The 19,062-nt window shown below is 37.5% G+C and overlaps 1 long non-coding RNA gene across 1 annotated transcript; it reads left to right on the top strand.

The window, feature by feature from the left end:
- Positions 1 to 6,172: 6,172 nt before the first annotated feature.
- On the top strand, positions 6,173 to 7,984 carry LOC116246075 (uncharacterized). The gene is made up of 3 exons (XR_007574593.1): positions 6,173 to 6,457; positions 7,237 to 7,314; positions 7,424 to 7,984. It is a non-coding gene; the product is annotated as an uncharacterized LOC116246075 (long non-coding RNA).
- Positions 7,985 to 19,062: the final 11,078 nt, after the last annotated feature.

Below are 19,062 nucleotides of genomic sequence, written 5' to 3'. Positions count from 1 at the left end.
CCCTTCCAAATTCACTTTGGTTCCCTGAGAATAGAAAAGTTCAGCAATGGCTCCATGGAAAACGCCATCGACTTCTTTTTTTTTTCATTTCATTTGTTTCCCTTTCTTCTTTTGGGGGGAAAAAAATAACAACGCAAGGCAAGTTCGAATCTCCCCTTTCAGATAAGATGCTTGGGATTTTTCTTTTTGTTAAAATATATCGCTCACCTTCCGACACTTATTCTCCAAACAATCCCAACTTTTTCTTTTCTTACTGGTTTTTTCGCTTTAAACTTTGGAAAGGAGGCGATTCTCGGATCGTTAAGCTCCATCGATCGCTGACTTGGAAGGTGGAAAAGGACGTCTACATGCATATCCCAGAAGCGTCCATGGAGAATAATCCTTGTTGTCACCGTTCCAAACACTACAAGTAATATTCCCTCTTCCATTATGTTTGTGCGCAGGTTTAATTTTTCTTTTCAAACATTCTTTGATATTTTATAGCGTTGATTTTTGTCGCTAACCATTTGCATTTACGAGAAAAATGGTGGAATCATTCAAACAATTCAGGGTCTAGCGCTCTAATTTGTTCTTTTTCTTTTTTTCCAACAATTTTGTCACAAAAAATGCATTTTATTAGAAAAAAACGCGTATAAACCGTGAAAAATAAGTCAACAGTATAAGACGTGAAAAAAACACGTTTTAAAAAAAATGCCAAAAAACAAAAAACATGTATAATACTCGTATTATACATATTATACCCTTTTTTTGTTTTTTTATTAATTTTTATTTTTTATATATTTTTTCAAAATTTATTAAATGTTTTAATTTTTTTTAAAATTCGTTAAGATATTCTCGAGATATACAACTTTGTCGTATTATACTCGAGAAATTTCTTACCGTATATTACCCGTACACATTTTTTATGACAATATTTTGGAGTAAAGCTATACATTAGGCAAGTTGAGCTCGATTAACTCTACTTGACTCACTCGACTCATATATTGCTTGGCTCAACTTCAAGTTGAGCTGTATGAGGTCAGTTCGAGCTCGATTTGACAGACCAAGTCTTGGTTCAAACTCAGCTCGTTTAAGCTTGATCTCTATTCACGTAACTCTAACTCGACTTGTTTATAAGCTCCAATTTTTCAATTAAGCTTGAGCTGAGTGAGTTTGAGTAAAACTTGTGCAGTTAAGCTCGACTCATTGTACAACACTAGTTTGGAAGGCAGAAGAACAACTCCACAAAAGTGGCCGTTGAAACCACACCCTAAAAGTTCTTCTGAACTCAGTATGTTGGAAATTGGCGACATTCCGAGAAGATATGGAGAAGATGATGAAAGGAACGATGGTGCTTAATGTCTGAATTTTTGCTGTGATTTTTGGAGAAGGGTTGTACATTAGGCGAGTCGAGCTCGACTAACTATACTTGACGCGACTCATATATTGCGTGGCTCAATCTCGAGTTGAGCTGTACAAGGTCAGTTCAAGCTCGGTTCGGTAGACTGAGTTTTAGTTCGAACTCGATTCGTTTATAAGCTCCAGTTTTTAAGTTAGGCTCGAGCTGAGTGAATTTGAGTAGAACTCCCGCAGTTAACAGTTGGATACCAGATCGAATTCAGGTTTTGTCGTCCAACTGCATGGTGAATCGAAATCCTAACGAAGTCAATTTTTTATTTTTTTTAAATTTTTTTTTATCAGATTCATCTGAGTGGGACAATATCTATTAACCCATTAATAGATTAGTAAATCTAAATCTGCCAATAGTTTCAACAAAATGATATGAACACACAAAAAAATGATTTACAGGAAGCAAAACTCTCATGCATCAAACTAGCCTCTGATCTCACTCTCTGCAACAGGCAATCTGAATGATCTTTGATCTCTCTTTCTTTAACAAACAATCTGAATGATCTTTCCACTTTTATGCAGATCTTCCGTTCTCCCATGACATACAACTCTCATGCAAAAAAAAATTGTGAGGCAATATCATGTCCTCGGTACATGCGCTTCCAAACGTGCTCATGTCACAAATGACGTATTTTTCTTAAGAGTTCCGCTTTATTGGTCAATTTTTAATTTGTTACCTTCCCTCTCTTTTCACAACTTTTTAATTCCTCCATTTTTCCTCGAGCAAGAAAAAATCAAGAAAATTTTTAAGTACAAAATGACTAAAATACCCCTCTCTATGGAAAAAGGAGACCAAAACGAAAGGGACGTCCGTTTGTGGTAAAAACAGTGGAACAGCTCATCATTTTAGGCAAACACGACCACTAAATTGACCGGAAAAGCGAGTCGTGCAGTTGTGAGGGATGATTTTGTCAATAGATAAGAAGGCACGGATGTTTTAGTAAGTTTAGTATAGAGAACGTATACAGTATTTCTCACGAGTCGATAGACCAAAAATCTAAAAATTCAACATAAGAAAAAGTTTTGCAATTTGTAAGCGAAATTTTGCTGAAGGGAGAGTAAGGATTTCCTTACACTTCAAAATTCAAATATTCAAACCTTTTAACTTATAAAACATCATCAAAGTGATATTTTATTTGAATTAGTAAGCTTTGAATCTTGGAAATTGGATCACGTAGGTATTAATTAAACGGACCGAAAATACAAAAACTCATATATTATATATATGTTAAATTGCGATCAAGGATAATGCATCGTTTTTTATTTTTATTTTTTAACTACAAAACACAAGCTAACCACCTCTGTCCTTTGGGCATCTTCTAGAAACTCAAACAAAACAAATGAAGATGTTAATAGATCAAAGGCCTTAGGGGCGGAGTAGGATTTTTTCTTGAGTGGGCTAGAATTATAGTTTCAAAATTTTAACATGGGCTAAAATATTAAATTTTCAAAATTATTATATAGAATAAATGTATTATTTTAAAAATTACTTATAATTTTTTTTAGTGGTGGCCAAAACCCCTGCCGGACCCCCTCGGCTCCGCCCCTAACTTCGATGGACGTACAACTTCTCATGTTTTCAAGGGCATGTCGCACGTTATGCATGCATGCAACAGATATGCACTGTACAAAAGAATGAGAGAGTTGGGATATTTTAGGGAGCTAGCAACATGCAGGCTGCTTCGGCCAAGCATGACAAAGCATGACAGGAGGGAGTTCACATATGATTGCTTTAGAGGCTGTTTGGTAAAAGTAACATGTTGTTCTGTTTGATTTGATGAATGTGCTCCAAAAACTGAGACAGATTTATGAGACAATAATATTGTGTTATTGTTGCGAAAGAGGCCTTTATAGGCCGTTTGGAAATAGTAAACGGCCTTATCTCAAAAATTCGTTTGATTCATTTGACACTTTAAAAAATATTTCGTATATCTAACCACACTTTTTAGGTCTACGGATGAAACAGTAACATATTATTAATATTCCCAAACAACCCCATAAAAACCTTTCTCAACAAGTAGAGTCAGTACCACTCTTTTTCCCTAGTTGTAGTCTTACAAAGAGTTGAAATGTAAAAGAATGGTTGGTTGGTCTAACCACGTGTTGACGATAAATATCAGCATGTATCGACCCATCAAACGACTTACAGGGCACGCTGATCATCAGGTGGCACGGCTGCTTGGTCGGATCGACTCAAACACAGTCTGTTATATTTGAACCCAAGTCCATAGTTCTACTCAGGAGTTTTTCTTCAATGGAGCCAAATTATAGTTTCAAAATTTTAACATGGGCCAAAATATAATTTTTTAAAATTTTTATATAGGATAAATGTATTATTTTAAACATTACATATAAATTTTTTTTTTTAGTGGGAGCCAAGGCCCTGCCGGACCCCCTTTGGCTCTGCCCCTGACCGTGATGGACATACAACATGACAAGGGCATGTCCCTAGTGATGAATGCAACATATATGCACGGGATAAGAAAAGGAGAGAGTTGGGTATTTTAGGAAGGTAACAACATGTAGACAGCTTTGACAAAGCATGACAAGAGGGAGTTCACATATGGTTGCTTTAGCCGCTGTTTGGTAAAAGTAACATGTTGTCACTGTCTCATTCTAAAAATTGAGACAGATTCAAAATAATAATATTGTTTATTATTATCAAACAGGTCCTTAGGGGCTGTTTGGAAATAGTAAACTACCTTATCATCTAACCCAAAAATTAGTTTGATTTATTTGATACTTTAAAAAATGTTTCGTAAATCTAACCCCACATTTTAGGTCTGATAGATGAAACAATAACATATTATTAATATTCCCAAATGACCCCTAAAAAACCTTTCTCCTACCTCTACAAGTAGAGTCAGCACCACTGTTTTTCCCTAGGTGTAGTCTTACAAAGAATTGAAATGCAAAATAATAGTTGGTTGGTCTAGCCGTGTGTCGACGAGAAATATGAGGCAACTGCCCACGCCAGCCTATATATAGCTAGTTGCCCGCACCAATTTATATGTAGCTCTACTACTATTTTGAAAGTACTCACTCACCGCCCAAGGCGAAAACATGCATAAGCCTTTCCAGTTAAAGAGCAAATGACAGTGCAACTTAGTCTAACTGCCCTAGTTTCTCCTATTAAAAACAGCAAAAAGAATGGGCCTTTATTATGAGTAGGTTGCCACCTTATGACAAACTACACAAAAAAAGTCCACAACCTTGACTAGCATTAAAGTTGGAGATGCCAATGTATTTCATTTTAGACCGGATATTTGGCTCGACCGATCCAACAAAAAAATCGGATATGGAGAAAAATTTAATATCCTAAGAAATCGGATCATGTTTTGTTTGGATTTAAGAAATGACATCTGAATGAATTCAGATATGCATATAAAGATCTGATCGGATTTAGATACAAATTCAGATCAGATTTATTTTTAAACAAATGTCCATCTAATGCTCTTGCATTTTGAAAATTTACAAAATTTGGTTCAAATTTTAGATTCGGATTTAGATATAAATATAAAAATTGGATTTGAATTGTAAAATCAGATTTCAAATTTAGATTCAAATATGACTTTTCCTTGTTCTCAATTGAATCCGATTTTACTAAACGTTAACACGAGACACTTGCGATACAATAAATGCCCCCACGTTACTTTGATGCAGGCACCGGTGAAAACGTAATGGTCTTTAAACCTGCCGGTTTAGAATCTTAAACGCACCACATCAGAAAATAAATAAATAAATAAATAAATAAATAAATAAATATATATATATATATATATATATCATTGGGAAAAACACAAGAATTGTTGAATCCCAAATAATAATAAGAAAGCATCCATGCGAACATGTCAATACGATTGAAACTAAACAATAAAGATGAGATTGGAATTGTAGTATCTTAGAATTAAAATTCTCAGTTTTGATGAAATGAAAATTGCATTATGAAACAAAAAAAAAATTTGATTATGAAATTATAGGTTTATTCTTGAAACAAAATTTCAGAATTGTGATTACACACTAGGGGTTGAATTATGATTTGGAAATTTAGAATATTTTCGTCTTCATTTAAGGCACATATCAAGATGCTTTTAAGTTGTCCATTCTAAATTTTAGTTTCCAAGCACATCATTTCAGTTTTAGAACCAAAATTTCAAACCATCAAACACAAAGAGAAACTAGAACTGAAATTTTCATTTCAATTCCAGTTGAGGTGGAATTTTATTTCAAAAATTCTAACTTTAGAATCAAAATTCAAGGCAGTCAAACGCCCCATAATATTCATTATTTCAGTATTACAACAAAAACCATGTCCTTCTTATGGCTTAGTTATCCTTTAAAAGCAAATGTTTTTAAAAAGTTATGCTCTTCTTATTCAAGGGGCTATCATAATCATCTAGATGCATTAAGAAGTAAATTATTTAACAGTTTATGCCAATAAAACATTCATCTATCTTTTCACTTCATAGCTGCTTTGCCTCTCAGTTTATATATATATATATATATATATATATATATATGAATTTCTATAGTCAAGGTATGGCCGTAGAAGTCCCACGCCACTCACACACACAACACAATGTATTGCATTTGGCTATGTGCGAGCTAAAGCCGCCCAATAATTTTCATGGAACTAAAAGTTAAACTCATTAAAACTTGGCTCGAGGTCAAGTCGAGTCTTCTTCTTAATCATGGACGAGTTGATGACCCGAGTGGTTTATATAAGCGGAATGGAGTTGGACTTCACTGAACTCGGTTCGAGTTGTTGCAAGAAACGATTCGCAGAACTCCTTTTTTAAATATTAAACAGCTTTCCAAATGTGTCGAACGATCGGGCGGCGGCGGGAATTCTTTCTTCACTCTTCTCCTCGGTGGTCATCAAATCCTCCGTCGCCTTGCCTTGCCTCGTCTCCGACCTTCGTCGAGTTCTTCCCTCCCGACTACCGCTCTCCCTGGCCGGCCGCCGCTTCCTCCAACTCTCCGACGGTCGACCTCCCGTCCGGCGTCCATACCTCGGAAGCTCCAGTGACTGCAGTGTCCGGTCGGCCTCAGGCGTCAGGTTACTCAGGTATATCTCTCTCTCTCTCTCTCTCTGTTGTGGGTAGATGGTAGCCGAACAGCGAATAGCCTATCACCGTCTCGCGCTCCCTTTTCTGTTCCACCGGCAGCCATCGCCCATCGGCCGATCACTGTTTACGATGGTTGCCGATGGGAAAAATAAAGAAGGTGGGTTGGGGGGGGGGGGTTGAAATTTATGAGGTTTTTCCTTGTGCTGTTTACCAACATTAGGGCTCCTCACTATGTCTGTTCCCCTTCTCTTCCTCCCGGCAACTTCTATGCGTAGTGGCAGAATAGAAGTTTTGTCGGGTTTTCATGTATTCCTTTTTGGGTGTTCTCATAAGTGCAGTCGACTGCATTTTATTATCTTCGATTCGGTGTTTGTTTCCTTTCTTGTGCGAATTCTGTTGTTGGGTAGCATACTTTGGTGATTTTTAGCACTTTTCTGATTATTCGTGCTTTTGCTGATTTCTGTTGTTGGGATTGAGTTCATCACGGATGCCTGTTCTTGGGCCTGGTTCGGATATGTTGGTGTTCATTTTTAACTTTGTTTTCTCCTATTTTGATTTTGCTGGTAGCCTGGTCTAGTTTTCATGATAACTGTTACTACTTTTATTTGTGTCGTGTGTAGGGTTTGTTCTCTCCCTGTTGGTGATCCTCCTCGCTTTTTATGCTCTCTCCCTCTCTCTAAGGGTTTCAACTTTGATTGACTAGTTTGTGTTCCTTTGATTCAATGAGTTTGGTGATATCCTGGGCTTATTGTTTGAATGATTTTTTTTCAAATGGCAGGATATTGTCTGATATGCAAACACCTTTAGCAGATTGGATGTCAAGCACCGTCAGCCCAGAAGCTGCGTTGGCACCGGTGTAAGGGTACTCTTATGATGAACAAGATTGAGTAGTTTGTGTTGCTTTGGTTCAGTGAGTTGGGTGATATCATGGGTTTTTTGTTTGAATGAAAGTTTCCAAATTGCAGGATATTGTCTGATATGGGGGCACTTACAGCAAATTGGATGTCAAACATAGCCAACCTAGAAGGTGAGTTGCCACCGGTGCAGCATCCAGGTGAGGATTGCAATAGGAACAACTTTCACCCAAGAGCAGTTGCTCCAACAGCAGCTCATGTTTGCTTTCATTTCATATGCTGTTATGTTTCTTCATGGTTATTTATTTTTAGCAGCATGCTGTTAAAAAGATAACTATGTTGCACTTGCTTCTAGTATAAACTTATTCTTGGTTTTGGGCACTTACTTCTAAGTTAAAATTTTGCTGTCTTATAGTTTTGCTGCTTAGAATGATATTCCATACAAGTTGAATCATGTTTAAATTGTTATCTGGCTCATTCTGTTAAAAATTGTGTATATGTGAGGAGTAGATCGGTTGATGCTTTTCTTAACTATGTTTGTACACTTCAGCCAAGCAATACTGTCTTGGAATAAATTATTTAGTGTTTCTGCTGCTCATGAGATATAACGGTCTCTCTTTGTCTCTCATTTTACGTGTTAAATGCAGCCTTGAAATACATCCTTTTAGCACTTTTCCATCTGTTCTGGTTTCCTAGCAAATCTGTCGCTACAACCAATGAGCTTTCTTTGGTGTTGCCATTTGACTTTTGATTTTGATTTTGTCTAGTAAGAAATTCACATCTGAGGACTAGTTAGGTTTGCATCACTTTTTCACATTTTTGAAGTAGAAATTACAACTGTTTTAATGCAAAATAACCAAATGGCTTAACCAAATGGCATTCAAACCCTGTATGGATTAGCGCATGGACACAAGGTTGGACTTGTGCAGTTTTTGATATGAATCAACCACCACTTGACTGCTTCTGTGGTTATGTTATTTAAGAACCTTGATGTCACCTTGTAAACCACCAAGTATGCAATGGCCTTTGCTATTCTAAATTCCTTATTTAACATGGTAAATATGATAAACTAGAAATCTTTGATGTGGTGTAAACTTGGAGACTGACTAGGCCATCAAGCATCACATTAGAAGAATGGCCACAGCCACAGATCTATTGTAAATTTTGGCCTGGAGCTATAGCTCAGCTCGATCAAGCGTGTCACAGCTCGTAGGTGTGTTGCAGTAGGCTATGGACGAAGACGGCAGCGAGCATGCTGCTGCCGTGGAAGGAGATGGCAGCAGAGGATTTGTGGAAAAAGAGGAATCAAATGACATATATTGATTTTATAACTTTGGGTTTTCAAGGAACCCTCACTCATGATAAGTGAGCAAGGTGAATATGAAACCCTCACTTGCTGCACCAGCGTTTTCATGAACCAGAAAACCCTCGCTCCTGCACCAGCCTTTTCTAAGTGAGCGTTTCAGATTGATTTGAAACCCTTTGCTGAGCAAGGGTTTTGGATTTGAACCTCTTCCTCCAATGAGCGAAGGTTTCAGGGATTCAAATATGAAACCCTTGCTTGCGGGTTTCTTCCCTCACAGTCGTTGCTTTCATTCTAGCGAGTGAAGGTTTCATCCCTCACTCACTGCGAGCCATGGTGTTTTGAAATTCAAAGCAATGGTTTTGAAGAAAGAAACCCTTGCTTCTGCAAGCGCGGATTTCAGAATATGAAACCCTTGACTCGGAGTTGGAGAGAGCGAGAGAAAGGTACCTTGATTGGCATAGTGGCTTTGCAGCAACAAATGAGAAGGGCGGGGATGGTGTCGAGCATTTAGATGAAGCATTGAAGACTCTTTTCATTTGGATGAAGCATTGAAGAAGAAGAAGAAAGGAGAGGGACAACGTTGGATGAAATGAAATGTAATATGGAAAAAATTTTGCTCGAGCCAAGTCGAGCTTAAAACATTAGAGTCCAGTGAACTTGAACTCGGCTTGACTAAGAATGCGCATCCCTCACTCGCTGCGAGCCATGTTGTTTTGAAATCCAGAGCAATGGTTTTGAAGAAAGAAAGCCATGCTTCAACAAGCAAGGATTTCATAATATGAAACCCTTGACTCAAACTTAGATCTAGAGAGAGAGAGAGAGAGAGAGAGAGAGAGAGAGAGGTATCTTCATTGGCGTAGTAGCTTTGCAGCAAATAAGAAGGGTGACCATGGTGTCTAGCATTTAGATGAAGCATTGAAGAAGAAGAAGAAAGAGAGGAGAGAAAGCGCTGGATGAAATGAAATGTGATGGACAAATTCGAGTCGAAAAATGATCTCGAGCTCGACTCGCTTATTAAAATAGCCGGCTTGAACTTGATTTCAAGCCAAGCTTGAGTTGCTCGGCCTCTTTTTTACCCCTAAAGACCACATATCTAGACCCACAATAGTATGCAAATTCAACAATTTCTGGATAAAAAAATTTGAGTGCATATGTATTGTTTCCTCCTCGAAAAGAGAAATGGTTAATGCAGTCGTTTGCGAAACTTCCAATCGGTTGAGGACCATGTGTTCATTGGAATTTGTCATCCCTAAAGCAGATTTAGATTCAACAATTTTTGGTGATGCCAATCTTATAATTTTCAGATTAAATAAGTTAATGATCTACACGGTCAACTCAATCGAAACCTGACAATTTTATGGACCTAACAAGACCACTGATCCTGATGCACCAAGATCCAAATCAACCAATTCTTGGATCAAAAAATTTGCAGGCATATAAATTGTTTTGTCCTTAGTTTTTCTTGGAAAGCGAAATGGGTAATGCAAATTGTTTATGAAACTTCCACTCAGTTTAGGACCTAGTGTTCATGCCAATTCTCACCCTTGATAAGATAGATGTTCTAATATTTTTCAATCAGATAAGACTACTGATCCAGATCCACATTTAGATCCCATTCCACAAATTCTATAGACCAGATAAGGCCATTAGTCTAGTCCTAGAATGCATCCAAGTGCAACAATTTCTGGGTCAGATAGACCCTTGATCCAAACTCACAACTAGAACCGAAATGCTACAAATTCTGGATCAACTATGGCTAATGATTTCGATCTACAACCAGGTTCAAACTTAACAATTTTTGGATCAGATAAAACCATTGATCTAGACCTACAATTATATCAAAATAATACAATTTTTTGGATCAATCGATGACCTATTGTTTATGGGAATGCATCACCTTTAATAAGATACATGTTCCATTATTTTTTGATCAGATAAGAGACCACTGATCTAAACCCACATCTAGATCTCATTCCACTAATTTTGTGGACTAGATAAGAGCACTAGTCTAGACCTACAGTTGCATCAAAGTGCAACATTTTTCAGATCAGACAATACCACTTATTTATAACCACAATACCATCCAGGTCTACAATTTTAAGATCAGATAAGACAACAACTGATCCACATTCACAAACTCACCCAAATCCAACAATTTGTGGATCAGACAAGTCCACTAATCCAAACTCGCAAAAGGTCCTAATGCACAAATTCTGGATCAAACAAGACTACTGATTTCTACCCACCATCAGATTCAAATTTGACACTTTTCGAATCAAATAAGTCCACTCATCTAGACCCACAACTATTTCCAAATAAAACAATTTCTGGATAATATAAAGTTACTATTCAATTCCATAATCATATCTAAGACTGCTCACCTACAACTTGATTCAAATTCAATAATTTCCTGATCAGACAAGGTCGTTGATCTAGACCCACAATAGTTTGCAAATTTAGCAATTCTTCGATCAAAAAATTTGCATGCTAATGGATTGTTTCATTTGAGTTTCCCTGGGAAAGGGAAATGGTTAATGCAACAATTTCCGAAACCTCCAATCCTTTAAGGACAAGGTGTTTATTGGAATTCGTCACACTTAAACCTGATCTAAAATCAACAATTTTTGGATTAGGTAAGATCATTGGTTCAGACTAACAAATAGATGTCTATCCCATAATTTTCATGTCAAATAAGTTCATTGATCTACACTGACAACCAAATCCAAATCCAACAATTTTTAGATCAGATAAGACCATTAATCTAGAATCGAAACGTGATCTAGAACCGAAACATGATCCAACTCTACAATTTTAGGATTAGATAAGACAACTGATCCAGATCCACTTCGAGACTAAAACCCAACAATTAAATCTAACAAGGCCACTGATCCTTGGGCACATCAAGATCCAAGTCAACCAATTCTTGGATCAATTGACGACCTTGTGTTTATGGGAATTCATCACTATTTATGAAAAATTATTTTTGGATCAGACAAGACAAGACATCTGATCCAAAGCCACATCTATTATCCTATTCCACAAATTTTATGGACTAGAAACAATCTTTTGTCTGGACCTACAATTGTGTCCAAATGCAACAATTTTTGGACTAGATAAGACCATTGATCCTGAACCACAATACAATCCGAATCTACAATTTTAGGATCAGACAAGACAACTGATCCAGATCCCTAACCTCACCCAAATCGAACAATTTGTAGACCAAACAAGGTCACTGATGCAAGCCCACAACAAGATCTGAATGCAACAAATTCTAATCAAATAAGGTTGTTGATTTAGACCCACAATCAGATCCACATTTATCAATTTTTGGATAAGATAAAACCACTATCTGAACCTGCAACTATATCCAAGCAAAACAATTTTTGGATCATATAAGTTACCATTCAAAACCACAGGCACATCCAGGACCCCTGATGTCTAGTTAGATTTAAATCCATCAAGTTCTTGATTGGACAAGACCACTGATTTAGACACATAACAATATGCAAGTTTAACAATTTCTAGATCAAAAAATTTGCATGCATACAAGTTGTTTCTTCATGAGTTTTTCTTGAAAAGAGAAATGGTTAATGCAACTGTTTGTGAAGTTTCCAATCGGTTGAGGACCAAGTGCTTATTGGAATTTGTCACACTTAAACCTGATTCAAATTTAATAATTTGGGGACCATGTAAGACCATTGATCTAGACAAATAACTAGTTGCCAATCTTGTAATTTTTGGATCAAATAAGTTCACTGATCTATACCGACAACCAAATTCAAACCGAACAAATTTTAGATCAGATAAGACATTTGATCCAAAACCACAACATGATCCAAATGTACAATTTCAAGATTAATTACGACAACTTGCGAAACTTCCAATCGGTTGAGAACCATGTGTTTATTGGAAGTTGTCACCCCTAAACTAGATTCAGATTTAGATTCAACAATTTTCGGTGATGCAATTCCTATAATTTTCAGATCAAATAAGTTCATTGATCTAGATGGTCAAGGTGATGCAATTCCTATAATTTTCAGATCAAATAAGTTCATTGATCTAGATGGTCAATGCAACCCAAACCCAACAATTTATGGATCTAACAAGACCATTGATCCAGGCGCATCAAGATCCAAATCAACCAATTCTTGGATCAAAAAATTTTCAGGCTGTTTTGTCCTTAGTTTTCATTGGACAGAGAAATGGGTAACACAAACTGTTTATGGAACTTTCAATCAGTTTAGGATCTAGTGTTTATGGGAATTCTCACCCTTAATAAGATACATGTTCCACTATTTTTGGATCAGATAAGACCACTCATCCAGACCCACATGTAGATCTCATTCCACAAATTTTATAGACCAGATAAGACCATTGGTTTAATCCTACAACTGTATCCAAATGCAACAATTTCTAGATCAGATAAGACCACTGATCTAGAACCACAATACCAACCAAATCTACAATTTTAGGATCTGATAAGACAACTGATCCACATTTACAAATTCACCCAAGTCCAACTATTTGTGGATTAGACAAGGCCACTGATCCGAGCCACAACTAGATCCAAAATGCAACAAATTCTTGATCAACTATGGCTATTGATTTCGGCCCACAATCATATTCAAGCTTAACAATTTGCGGATCAAATAAGACCACTGATCTAAACCTACATTCGTTGATCTACACTGACAACCAAGTCCAAATCCAACAATTTTTGTATTAGATAAGACCACTCATCCATAATGCAACTCAATCCAAATCTCTAATTTTAGGATCAGATAAGACAACTGTTCCAAATCTACTACGAGACCCAAACACAATAAGTTTTGGTTCAGACAAGACGAGCAACAAGATCCAAATCCAGCCAATCTTGGATAATTAAATTTGCATGTATATTGACTATTTTATCCCGAGTTTTCCTTTTTGAGATAAATGTTTAATTTAAACTATTTATGAACTTCTAATCAGTTGAGTACCTAGTGTTTATGGGAATTCATCAATCATCACCCCTAATCAAATAAATGTTCAGCTGTTTTTGGATCATATAAGTCCACTGATCTTGATCTACATCTAGATCTCATTCCACAAATTTTACTGACCAAATAAGACCATTGGTCTAGTCCTACAACTGTATCCAAACGGGGCAATTTTCAGATCAGATAAGACCATTAATCTTGAGCCACAATACCTACCAATGTACGATTTTAGGATCATATAAGACAACTGACCCACATTCACAAACTCACCCAAATCCAACAGTTTGTGGATTAGACAAGACCACTGATCCAAACCCACAACTAGATCCAAAATGCAACAAATTTTTGATCAAATTAGGGTACTGATTTCAACCCACAATCTAATTCAAATTTAACAATTTTCGGATAAGATAAGACCATTGATCTAGTCCTCTAAAACAATTTTTGGATGATAAAATGTTACTATTCAATCCCACAATCACATCCAAGACTGCTAACCTACAACTTTATTCAAATCCAATAATTTCCTGATTCGACAAGACCACTGATCTAGACCCACAACAATATGCAAATTCAACAATCCTTTAATAAAAAAATTTGCATGCTTATATATTGTTTCATCCTGAGTTTCCTTCAGAAAGAAAAATGGTTAGTGCAACTGTTTGTGAAACTTTCAATTGGTTGAGGACCATGTGTTTATTGGAATTCGTCTCCCATAATCCTAATTCAGATTCACCAAGTTTTGGCTCAGGTAAGACCACTGATCCATATCAACAACTAGATGCCAATCCTATTATTTTCAGATCAACTAAGTTCACTGATCTACACCAACAATGCAACCCAAACCCAACAATTTCTAGATTTGACAAGGCCACTGATCCGAAGCCACAACATGATCCAAATTTACAATTTTTGGATTAGATAAGTCAACTAATCGAGATCAATTGAGGGCCAAGTGCTTATTGGAATTCATCACCCTTAAACCAGATCTAAATTTTACAATTTTTGGTTTAGGTATCACTACTGATCTAGGCAAACAACTAGATGCCAATCCAATAACCTTCGAATAAATAAGTTTGCTTATCTACACCAGCAAGCCAATCCAATCTCAAGAATTTCTAGATTAGATGAGACAACTGATCGAGAACTGCAACATGATCCAAATCAATTTTCAGATCAAATAAGACAATTCATCTAGATCCACTGTGAGGTCCATTAATCAGCTAATCTTTCCCTAGGGAATGTAGAGAGAAGATGGCAGCTGGAACTTGAGACTCTTCTTAGCATGAAAAAATAATTGACAGTAGAAATCCAGAGTTAAATGGCTTTAAGGAGGGAATGCCAACACCAATTTTTTTCATGAACATGGTCAGAGGGAAGTGGCAAAAGAAAGCTATCATGCTTGTCGATGTGGATAGTGTTCGTGTAGAGGATCTTGAACTTATATTGGAAATTCGCACTAACCACTTTATGAATTTGTCAAGTGTGGACCCTTCAGGGGAACTTCTTTGATTGATGAGTTACATGTCAGTGATGGGGAGAATCATTTGCTGAAGGATTCGATTTCTGACGATGAACTCCCATTGGGCTTTTAAAACGCGTTTTTTGTGGCAGTGGTTCCAACCATAGGCTGCCATCCATGTGATTATGTCAAAAATAGTAGGTGCCCTTTTTGTTCAAGCTCTTCTTTGGCAAGTTCATTATTTATAGGATGGGCTGCAACCAAATGGGAATTAAGCTGGCCACGCAGTGAAGACCTGCTTTGCCTGTGTTGTATTGTAGGCATTCTTACCAGTGCGTTGGGTTGTTTGTTAGTTATCTAACTAACTAGATAGTTATCTATCAAGAAGGATCCGTATCTTGATTGGAGATACTCAGATGAATCGATGAATCGATCGTCACTATACTCTATCCGGATAGATATGTCCCTATGAGGTATGAGCGACTCCGCCGATCATTTCTTAGTTGTTTTGGCCATGTCTGTTTCTACTCCGAAGAGGAAGGTTTGGATCTTTCAATCTGATGTCGTGGGTTGCTTGAGATCTTGGTGAAGGAGATCATCAATTGGTCCGCACAATTGATGGAGGCTAATACTTGGCTAAGGAAGAGACACGTCATCTGTCTTTTGCAATCCTTGTGTGCGCACCCATCTACAGAAGGTTAAGGACGACAAAATAGGGGGTGTCTTCTTGGGCTTGTCCCACATTAAGGCCTTTGAAGAGGTGCAAGCCTTTAAATCTCTTAAACATCATGCGTTCTTGGTCTAGGTATTCACAAGTTTAGGTTGCTTTTAACTTTTTCTGGTAGGTAGGCGATATTATAGAACCAAACCAATGGTTAACCAAGGCAATGATCATTTGAGAGGCAATGATGAAAGCCCATCTTAGACCTCCTAGGGAGTATTTCGTGCTTACAGAATTTCTGATCACCAAACCCATGTAGGAGCTCCTCAAACTGAAATCAAATCATCAGTTTTACAAATGCTGCCATTTTTTTATCGACATAGTTAAGTAGACTCTTACCATCATATTGATGAATTTCCTGAAGTATGATTGCATGTTAATTTTGGACATGATGCCCTCAGGTTTATTTGTTTCTTTTTTATTGAATAAATAAAGCGAAGCACTAGTTGAAATCCTTTTTATATAATGCTTGAATTTTGAACTACCCTGTGGGAGGGGATGTAGAAAGTTTTTCCAGAAATATTTCCCTAAGGTAAGACAAATCAATCTCGAAAAGCCATAACTAGTTTTGTACAATATGAGGCGGAGCAGTTTGATGAGTCACAGGAACAGCTCATGGACCTTATGTGGCATTGTCCCCTTCGTTAGGTCCAAAGATGGCTGTTAGGGCTTACTTTTATGATGGTCAGAAGGAAAAACATGGGCAAATAGTCGATGCAGCATGTTGGGCACATTCATATTGAAGTGACGATGAAGCATGGACATTGTTTAAGACCGTTAATGACAACTTTATGGTTTATTCATCATTCTTCTTCGGCGAGATCAGATAAAGCACCACAAGAATTTGCAGGAGTGTCCAAGAAAGGAGGAATATACAAGGTATGACCATCCCAGGATTGAAAAAGGACACATAACATTGAAGGTCAGTTGCAAAAAATATTTATGTAGTGTAGGATACATGTTTCATTTTGCTCAACCACTGCACACTCTTACACGGTTACACCCATTGTGAAGGATAAGCTGACAAGGTTTTGAGAAACAAAAGGCTTGACAAGTGCAAGAACATGATGGACATGGTCAATTCCCACACTCGAAGTTAGAGACTTATTGACAAGCAGTGTTGGAAACAAGTATTAGAAAGGGATTTATTGGCAAATTAGAAAATAACCATTGGAGGACTGTATTGTAACTCTTTTGCCAACCCCAATCTATTATTTAAGGGTGATTGGGGCTAATTCAATTATTGATTCCTTCTCATCCTCCAATACCTTATAACATGGTATCAGTGCTGACCTCACTTCAGAGGCTTGAAAACAGCCTGTTGCTGGGTTTTTTCCTCCCTCTTCCTCTCTTCTTTCCTTCGTCTTCCTCTACAGGTTACTTATCCGATTGATCATTTTTTTTCTTTTTTTTTTGTGCGTGGGTGATCATATCTGTCTGCCTTTGTGGGTGTCTCTTCGTGGTGGCGTCTGGCAGAATTTGGATGCACTTTCTCTATTCAGATGAGCAAAGTTGTTGGTGATTGTGCATTTGTTCAGTGTGGTTTTCTTCTTCATTAAAGGCAAGTTTTTGGTATTAAAGCCGGCAAGTTTTTGGTATCTGCCGCTTGGTGTGTGGAAGAGGTAAGACATATCAACCATATTTATAAGAGTCTGATTTGGTGATTGATAAATTTAAGAGAACTAATCTTTGATTTACCTCGAAAGAATCCCTAACTCCTCTTTATATAGACTAGAGGAGAGGGATAAGTTACAAGAAAGTCATTAAAAGAAACATTATTACACAAGTGCCCTCTCAAGCCTAATACTGAGTATAAACACGTCTTAACACTCCCCCTCAAGTTGGAGCGTATATGTCAAACAAGCTCAACTTGGAACAACAACTTTGGAATGGTCCTCTTGCAAGAGCTTTAGTAAAAATATCAGCAGTTTGCCCTGTAGTTGAAATATGGGAGGTACTTACAAACCCCTTTTGAATCATGTCTCTGGTATAGTGACAATCTACTTCAACATGCTTGGTTCTCTCATGGAAAGCAGGATTATTAGCAATAAACAGAGCAGCTTTGTTATCACCTAACAATTGCATAGGAAGAGGCACTTCCACAGTAAGATCCAACATCAGAGATCTAACCCACATAACTTCAGCAGTAGCCTGAGCCATAGCTCTATACTCAGATTCTGCACTTGATCTGGCAACCACTGTCTGCTTCTTACTCTTCCATGTAACCAAGTTGGATCCAATAAACACACAAAACCCAGTAGTGGATTTTCTGTCAAGGTGACATCCCGCATAATCAGCATCAACATACACAGATATTGGTGAATTTTTCAGATACCTGAGAATCATCATGGCAGCATCCCAATGGACTTTCTTGGGCTTATCCATAAATTGACTCACTCTGCTAATAGCATAGGGAATATCAGGTCGAGTAACAGTGATATATAGGAGCTTCCCAACAATCCCTCTATATTGTCTAGCATCAACATCTTCAGTATCATCATCATACAAGCGAGTATTGATGTCCATGGGTGTAGAGGCAGGTCGACATCCTAGCATACCTGTCTCTTGCAAAACATCAGTAACGTATTTCCTTTGGCACATGATAAGACCCTTCTGATTTCTAGCAAACTCAATACCTAGGAAATAGCGTAGCTCACCAAGATCCTTGGTGACAAAGTGTCGTCCAAGGACGCCCTTGATGTTGGAAATCCCCTGAATATCATCCCCTGTAACAATGATATCATCAACATAGACAAGAACTATCACTGTACCTGTAGAAGTTTTCTTGACAAAAAGGGAATGATCAGCCGAAGAACGTCTGAAGCCCTCATTCTCAATATTCTCTGATAATTTTTGAAACCAAGCTCGAGGACTTTGTTTCAGACCATAAATTGCCTTTCTCAATCTACACACTTTCTGACACTCCCCCTCAGCAACAAACCCTGGTGGTTGCTGCATATACACTTCTTCATGTAGGTCACCATACAGAAAGGCATTTTTGACATCAAGCTGTGATAGAGACCAATTCTTGCTGACGGCAACAGCGAGAAGAACCCGTAAAGAAGCATGTCGTGCCCCAGGAGAGAAGGTATCATAATAATCAACCCCATAAGTCTGAGTATAGCCTTTTGCAACCAGGCGAGCCTTATATCTCTCAATGCTGCCATCTGCTCTGTATTTAACAGTAAATACCCATCGACAACCAACAATAGCTGCATCAGATGAAGGAGTAACTAGTGTCCACGTGCCTCTAAACTGAAGGGCATCCATCTCTTCTTG

The sequence above is a fragment of the Nymphaea colorata genome, chromosome 1, assembly GCF_008831285.2.
Source record: "Nymphaea colorata isolate Beijing-Zhang1983 chromosome 1, ASM883128v2, whole genome shotgun sequence".
NCBI classification, from domain to species: domain Eukaryota; kingdom Viridiplantae; phylum Streptophyta; class Magnoliopsida; order Nymphaeales; family Nymphaeaceae; genus Nymphaea; species Nymphaea colorata.
The sequence above is the reverse complement of the archived record's forward strand: the minus strand, read 5'-3'. Positions and strand labels throughout refer to the sequence as shown.